This window comes from Penaeus monodon, chromosome 13 (assembly GCF_015228065.2).
Source record: "Penaeus monodon isolate SGIC_2016 chromosome 13, NSTDA_Pmon_1, whole genome shotgun sequence".
In the NCBI taxonomy this organism is placed as follows: domain Eukaryota; kingdom Metazoa; phylum Arthropoda; class Malacostraca; order Decapoda; family Penaeidae; genus Penaeus; species Penaeus monodon.
Window position 1 is genome coordinate 49,975,056 of NC_051398.1, and position 8,353 is coordinate 49,983,408.

An 8,353-nucleotide genomic window follows, 5' to 3' on the forward strand; every position below is an offset into this window, starting at 1 on the left:
GGGGGGGTTTTTTCCCGAAAAACAACCAAAACAGGCCCAAACTGAGTCAACCTATACGATTCGACTCGGGCAACAGTTTCAGATTCTTTCGCGGGGATCCGCGGTGAGGGATTGGAGGCTTTTTTGTTTTGCGGGGAAATCATAGCTTTACGTCCTTATGCTTTTTTCGCATTTATTTACCCTCAACACTGGTTTCCCTCTAAAAAAAGCCACACTGACCCCTGGCAAACCCAAAAATAAAGCGAGTCTTTTATCTGAGGTCAGAAACCCCAGGATCAAGCCGGCGTCTGAGAGGCGCAGGGGGGAGGGGGCGGAAACGGGGATCTAGACGCGAGCCCCGGCCCGCCCTGCGGGGCGACCTCCTAAAGTAAAAAAACCAGGGAGGAAGGGAAAGGGGCCTAAACATCGCCTAGGCAGGGCCCCTGCCTAGGTACGTGCCACCCCAGGTAGTCAGACTCTTCTTTGGGTGTCCAAGGGAACCAGGACGGGGCGGATCATGAGGGGATTTTTGCTGCGGTTGGTCCCGACGTGATTGAGACCAAAGGGGAATGACAAGGGAAAGGGGGAGATGAATTTAAAATGGAAAGGGGAGAAAAAAATTTGGGAATAAAAACCGTGAATGACAAATCGAAGGGTTTTAGTATCCCGATGGGATGTGAAGGGAAGGCAGGTGCACTGGTTTCCGGGCGAGCCCCCTTTTACAGCCCTTTTTCCCAAAAGGGGAGGACAGCGTTTGGAAGGTACCGGGCCTCCGGGGGGTTTAATGCTACCCCGCTTTTTTGGGGGGTTTTGGTGCACGGGTATTATTCAAGCTTTGTTAGAAAAAAGAAGGGGGGGTTAACACCCGATTGCTTCTTAAACCAGAAAATCGGGGAAAAATTCCATTTTCCACCGTCTTGCATACAGCACATTAAGCGAATTTTGAATGATAAAATTCGTTTTGGGAAATTTTTGTAAGAATTATAGAAAACTGCTCCCTGAAAAATAAAAAAAAGGGAGGGGCATAAAAAAAGGGAAAACAAAAGAAAAATTTATAAAAGGGAAAAGAAAAGACAAGTGTTTTTTTCACAATGAGAAAATTTTGATGTATTAACATTTTTGTACTTTAAAGCCCCCTGCCTTGTACTATGAAATTTTAAGGTTGTCGCATAGAATAAAAAAAGGGAAAAGGCAATGTTTTTTTCCTAAGGGGTCTTATTCTTGAGAACCTAAATTTTTTCAATAAAAAATTTTTAAAATTTTTAGAAGTCGTGTACAACTATGTCCCTTCAGTCTGGATAATAGACATTTTGATATTTCCCACAACTTGAGTTGTTATTATTCTTCAAGTTTTTTTTTTCATAAATGTTTACATTTCTTAATTAATAGATGTCGTACAAAATCAGAAAGTTTAAATTATTTGGTTTTCCCATTCTGTTGAAACATAGGTAAGGAAGGGCAGGGTTATCATGTTTGGTGATTGATTATTACTTAGATATAGGCAATAGATTTGTTTTTCGCGATAATTTTTTTCTTTTATCAGCTTATGATAACATTTTCAGCTCCATTAATCATATTGATATCGCTGAGACCCAAATAGGTAAAAATTATTGTCGATTTCCTTTGCCTTTTGGAAAACGGGGTACATATGTCTGGTCTTGCATCATTTGGGTTGTGAGTATGATCAGCGGGAGGGAGTGAAAACCTATGTGGTTTGAATCTTTCTTTAAAGAGCACCCCCTTTGGGCTATAACAAGTTTGTATTTTTTTTTTTGCAGACTGTGGCAATCATACATTTTCTGCCATTTTTGAAGTTCTATTTATTTTCAACCGTTTCAAAGGGAGAGTAAAATGTAGTACTAAAATTTTTCTTTATTTGACATACCTCTCCTTTATAACTTTAGCCTCTCATTAATTTTTCAAAGCCTTCTCAGTTATTTTGAGGGGAAAATTTGTATAAAAAAAATGTGTTTTAATTTTTTCTTTGTAAAAAAAATAGAGTTTTCCGCCTATTTGGTTAGAATGAAAAAGATCTGGGTGGTACGTAATTATTGTTTTTTCGATGAAGGTGTGGGCCCCCGAAATTTTCGGCCACAAAACACACAACCACACACACACACACACACACACCACACCACACACACACACACACACACACACCCCCAAAACACCCCCCCCCCCCCCCCCCCCCCCCCCCCCCCCCCCTCTCTCTCTCCCCTTTTCTCTCTCCCCACACTCCCCCACAAAACCCCCACTCACACCCACACCACCACTCACACCTCACACCACTCCAACCCCCACACACTTCCCCACACCCCACCACCAACATAAATAATCTAAAAACTAAAACCCCCAAAAAAATAAAAACCCCCCTCTTAAATCCCCCCTAATTAATTTAAAAAAAAAAAATTATAAATTTTTTTCTGAAACACCTAAAAGAAAAATTTTTATTATTTTTTAGGGCCCAAAGAAAAAAAGTATTTTTTGAAAATTTTTTTTGGGTTAAAAAAAATTTAGAGAAAAAAAATCTTTTTTTATTTATTTTTTTTTTATTTTTGTCATAAAAACCCCCGAGGTAAAATGACACTCTGGGTTATGTGAAAAATTTCCAGGTATTGTCTTTTTTCTCTACCCTGAATAAAAAGGACATTGAAATGCACATAAAGGAGCTAGGTGTAAAAAAGCCCTTTGTAAGAATAATGACAGCCCACTTTAAAACAAACACCGAGATATGCTGGTCACCCTGTTTTCGCAAGGGGAATTTTGGGGGATGCGAATAATGCAGGTCTTTTTTTCAGTCCTTTAGTTTTCCTGATGTTCCCAAGGTTATTCAGAGTGTAATTTGCTTTTTCTTTCTTTGCATGATTAGGATTTGTTGCATTATGGGAAAATGCACAGCCATTAGCAAATTTTTTTGTTTTTAAAGAGACTGTGTTTGGTTTCTGTATATGTAATCAAAATTTCATTAATTTTTGCATATATTTTTTCTTAAAGTGTCTGTAATTGAATTATATGATATCTAATTTAAATTTTAGTGAAAACTCTATTTCAGTCAAATCCTTTAAAATGGAATATATTTTAATTATATTTAAATATTAGATATAATATAAAATTTTATAATTAAAATATTAATATATATATTATCATAATATTATCATATAAAAACAATAAAATAATATACATATAAATTAAATATAAAATTAAAATAAAATTATATTTAATTATAAATATATATAATATATATTTTAAAAATTTTTTTTTAAAAATAATAATAATAATATGATAAAATAAAATTTTAAAATGTTTTTTTTCATTTTTCACTTTTCCCCAAAATAATTTCCTTTATTATTTGTTTATGATATTTTAAAAATTTTTTATTAAAATTTTAATTTTTAAATATCTGAAAAAATCCATGAAACAAATTGGGGGGTAATTTCAATCTTCTAAACTTAAAATAAAAATAATATTTTTTGGATTGCTTGTTCCAAATATATATTTAGAAAAATTATTAAATGTTTTTTTTTTTTTTTTTTTTTTTTTGTTGTTTTTTTTTTTTGTTTGTGTTTTTTTTTGGTTGTGGTGTGGGTTTTTGTGTGTTGGTGTTGGTTGTTTGTTGTTTTGTTGTTTTTTTTGTGTGGTGGTGTGTTGGGTGTGGTGTTTTGTGTGTGTGTGTTTGTGTGTGTGTTGGGGAATGTGCAGTGTGTCCCAAATGTTTGCTGTGCAGTGCATGGGGGAAGCAACCTTTGGAATAAAGACAAAAGAAAATCATATAGATGTGTGGCCACTCTCTTTCTCACAAGTAATGTCCTTAGTAACCTAAATTTTTTGTCTAAAGATGAAAGGTTAAGAACAGTGCTACATAAACTAAAAAAATGGAATTTTTACTTTTCCAAAATTTTTTAGCCAGATGACAGACGCTCAAAAAGATAAAAGTTATAGAAGTCTCATCTTAGAATTTTCATAGAATTTTCTACCTGACATGCAAATTGATGTTAGTCAGTGATCTTTCAAAGACTTGACGTGGTTAGAACAAAGAGAATAATAAGATTTTTCATAGGATTAGAGGTAGGCAAGTATATAGGAATGCTGTTGAAAATATTGCCAAACTTCAATTAGGTCCTGTAAACAATCCGTAATTTGCCTAAATAAACACAATTTACTGACATTCAAAAACCCCGCTCAGTAACCCAATACGGTCATACGGTTTGTGCAGGCTGAAAAAAAAAATTTTTTTTTTTTTTTTTTTTTTTTTTTTTTTTTTTTATGGGGTTAGAGTGTGATAAAAAATTTTTGCTTAGTTTTTTTTCTCTCTCTCTCTCTCTCTCTCCTCCTCTCTCTCTCTCCCTCTCTCTCTCTCTCTCTCTCTTTTCTCTCTTCTCTCTTTCCCCTCTCCCCCTTTTTTCAAGAACTCCTTCACTTTTTAGCTCGGGTTTTAATTTTTTATCTTTCGGGGAAAGGGTTTGGAGTCGGGGGAATGGCTTTGACCCTTCAGCTTAGTGGTAATTTTGTCCGTCAGCTCCTTCACAGCTTCAAAAAATGTGGCTTTGGGCACATCCTCCACATCAAAGGTCCACCCTCTGGATGTCGCAGAAGTCATTCAGGATGAGCCCTCCACTACCCTTTTTACCAACATCACAGACATTCTGAGTGTCCATCCAGAACCCCCACTTCCTCTGCAGTTCAGTAACAGTTCCTGAGGGCTTTTCTGTAACATCCATTCCCTTCATCCCCAAATTAACGATACTACATCACAAACCCCAAAAAGATTTTCAACACCCGGGCCCACTTCTCCCCATCAACAACCTCTCGGGCCCCCCAAACCACAGCCACCCCAACAAAGCCAACAAGTCCGACCACGCCTGCCACCAAAACGACATCTGCATTAACGACATCAGTTACTCCTTCGTCGTCCCCTGACGTGACATCTACGCCACTGAAGTCAACAACAGGGATTCCCCCAACACCCATCACGACCACCACTCAACCCAGCACCACTACAGTGCCTCCTGAACCCCCCCACCCAGGGCTATCAGTTGCTCTATCCCTCTTCATCTTACTAGCTGTGATATTAATTATTGGTGCAGTGAGTATGATTTATTTTGTTCGATATAATTTCCCTTTTGCTTGGGGGGAGTTTAACTGCTCTCAAGCACTAAAAAACAGTCTCAGACCATTCAAAACACTGTGGTAATAAGCAGCTGAAATGCCCAGTCTAACTACATGAGCAGTTTTGATTTATCACAGTTGAATAATGAATGTCATACAGTTAGGGTACATAGAAGGCTTCTGCTTAGAAACAGTGAGGCATGTGCAGGAAAAGAAGAAAGCAAGATATTGGGGGACTCTCCGCCTTTGTTATTGACTAACTGGAGTCTGTAATACCTGCAAGTTTTTTTTGCATTATAAAGAAAAAAAAAAAAAAAAAAAAAAAAAAAAAAAAAAAATATTTATATATTATTATATATATATTTTATTATAAAAATAATAAAAATTTATTATTATAAATAATAAATTATATAAATTTATACATATAAATAAAAAATTAAAAATATATATTAATAATATATTTTTATAATAATAATATAATATATATAATATATATATATATATAAATATATATTATTATATATATATATAATTATTTTTTTTTTTTTTTTTTTTTTCTTTTTTTTTTTTTTTTTTATAATGCAGAAAAAACTTGTCTAGGTATTATCCAGGACTCCATTGATAGTCAATTAGCTAAGGCTGGATGAGTCCACCAATATCTTGCTTTCTTCTTTTCCTGCACATGCCTCACTGTTTCTAAGCAGAAGCCTTCTATGTACCCTAACTGTATGACATTAAATTTTTCAACGGATAAAATAAAAAATGCTCTGTATTTAGCTGGCTTTTCACTGCTTTTTCCAACAGGGGGTTTAAGGTCTAGACTGTTTTTTTCAGTGCAGTTGAGAGCAGTTCAACTGCATAGCACAAGGAATTATACTACGAACAAAAATGAATCATACTCACTGCACCAATAATTAATATCACAGCTAGTAAGATGAAGAGGGATAGAGCAACTGATAGCCCTGGGTGGGGGGGTTCAGGAGGCACTGTAGTGGTGCTGGGTTGAGTGGTGGTCGTGATGGGGTTGGGGGAATCCTGTTTGTTACTTCGGGCGTAATGTCACCAGGGGAGACGAAGGAGTAATTTGAGGCTTAAATGCAGATTCGTTTGGTGGCGGCGTGGTGGACTTGGCTTTGTTGGGGGGGCTGGGGTTTGGGGGGGGCCCGAGGGTTGTTGAGGGTGAGAATTTTGGCCGGCTTTAAAATCTTTGGGGTTTGTAGATTGGGTGGTCTGTACTTTTGGGTGAAGGAGCTGGATTTTAAAGAAGTGCCATCACGAAGCTGTTGAACGACAACTGAGGGGAAGGGGTGGATTTTTGGGTTTTACGCGCGAATGTCGTGATGTTGGAAAAAAGGGTAGGGGGGGTCATCCTGAATGACTTCGGACTCCGAGGGGGCCCTTTTGATTGGGGGGGATTCCCCAAAGCCACATTTTTTGAAGCTGTGAAGGAGCTGACGGACAAAATTACCACTAAGCTGAAGATCAAAGCCATCCCCAGATCATCCAACCTTTCCTGGAAAAGATCAAAGAATTAACCAGAGCTGAAACAGTGAAGGAGGTGTCTTGAGAGAGAGAGAGGGAAGAGAGAGAGAGAGAGAGAGAGAGAGAGAGAGAGAGAGAGAGAGAGAGAGAGAAAACATAAGCAGAAAAATTTTTGATACACATCTCTAATCCAAAAAAAAAAAAAAAAAAAAAAAAAAAAAAAAAAAGTTTGGTGTCAGCCTGCAGCAAATCCTGTATGACACAGATATTGGGTTACTGAATGCTGGGTTACTGAATAGTCAGTAACTTTGTGTTATATTTGAGGCAAAATTACAGGAGTTTACAGGACCTAATTGAAGTTTAGCAATATTTTCAACAGCATTCCTATATACTTGCCTACCTCTAATCCTATGAAAAATCTTAATCATTCTCTTTGTTCTAACCACGTCAAGTCTTTGAAAGATCACTGACTAACATCAATTTGCATGTCAGGTAGAAAATTCTATGAAAATTCTAAGATGAGACTTCTATAACATTATATACATTTTTGAGCAGTACTGTGCCTGGAAAAAATTAGGAAAGTAAATTTCCTTTTTTAGTTTATGAGACTGTTCTTAACCTTTCATCTTTAGACAAACAATTTAGGTTACTAAGGACATTACTTGTGAGAAAGAGAGTGGCCACACATCTATATGATTTTCTTTTGTCTTTTTTCCCAAAAGGGTTTGCTTCCACATGCACTGCACATGCACCCCATGGCACACACGCAATTACCAACCCCACACACACACACACACAACCACACACACAACCAACACACACACCCCAAAAAAAAAACAAAACAAAAACAAACAAACAAACAACCAAACAACAAAAAAAAAAACCACACCACAACCAAAAAAAAACACCAAAACCAAAAAAAAAAAAACAACAAAAAAAAAATAAATTTGAAGAAAGGTTTTCTAAACTAATATAATTTTAGGGCAAACGACTAACAATTATTATTATTAATTTAAGAATTATTATAATTTGTTTCATTGATTTTTTTAGATAATTTATAACATTCAAAATTTAAATAAAAAAATTTAAAATTAAACTAAAATAATAAAAAATATATTAAAAAGTGAAAGTGAAAAGAAAATTTTTTTAACCACTATTTTTAAATTTTTTGATGTATATTTTTACACACAATTAAAATATTTTAAAGTTAAAATTTATGTAAATGATAATATGAAAAAGATTTTTTAATTAAGAAATGTTTAATGTATTTTTATATTAAAAATTAAGTAAAAAAACAAATAAAAAAATTTAAAATTAATAATATTGAATAAAATTTTTATATTAAAAAAATAATATTTATTAATATAAATTTTTGGGAAATAAAATAAAATTTTTGATTTAATGTTTGTATATTTATCTTTAAATAGAATTTATGAATTTATTTCTTTTTATATGAAAATGAAATACGTTTGTAAAATTTTTTTATTGATTTCCTTTTTTATAAAAATAATAAATAAATAAAAAAATAATTTTTTTAAATTTTAAATAATATATTTTTTTATTAAAATAATTAAAATTTTTAAATATATTTAAAAAAAAAATTTTAAAAATTTTTTTTTTATAATTTAAAAAATAATAAAAATATAATTATTATATATATTAAAATATATATATGTTTTAGTTTAAATTTATTATTTTAATTTTATTTATTATTATTATTAATAAAAAAAAAAAATTTTATTTTTTTATTTGGGGTTTTTTTTTTTTTTTTTTTTTTTGTTGGGGG

At 33.7% G+C, this 8,353-nt stretch overlaps 1 pseudogene; it reads left to right on the forward strand.

Moving 5' to 3' along the window:
- The first annotated feature begins 4,463 nt into the window (after positions 1 to 4,463).
- The window catches only part of LOC119580408, a 47,285-nt pseudogene continuing 43,395 nt past the window's right edge, over positions 4,464 to 8,353 (forward strand).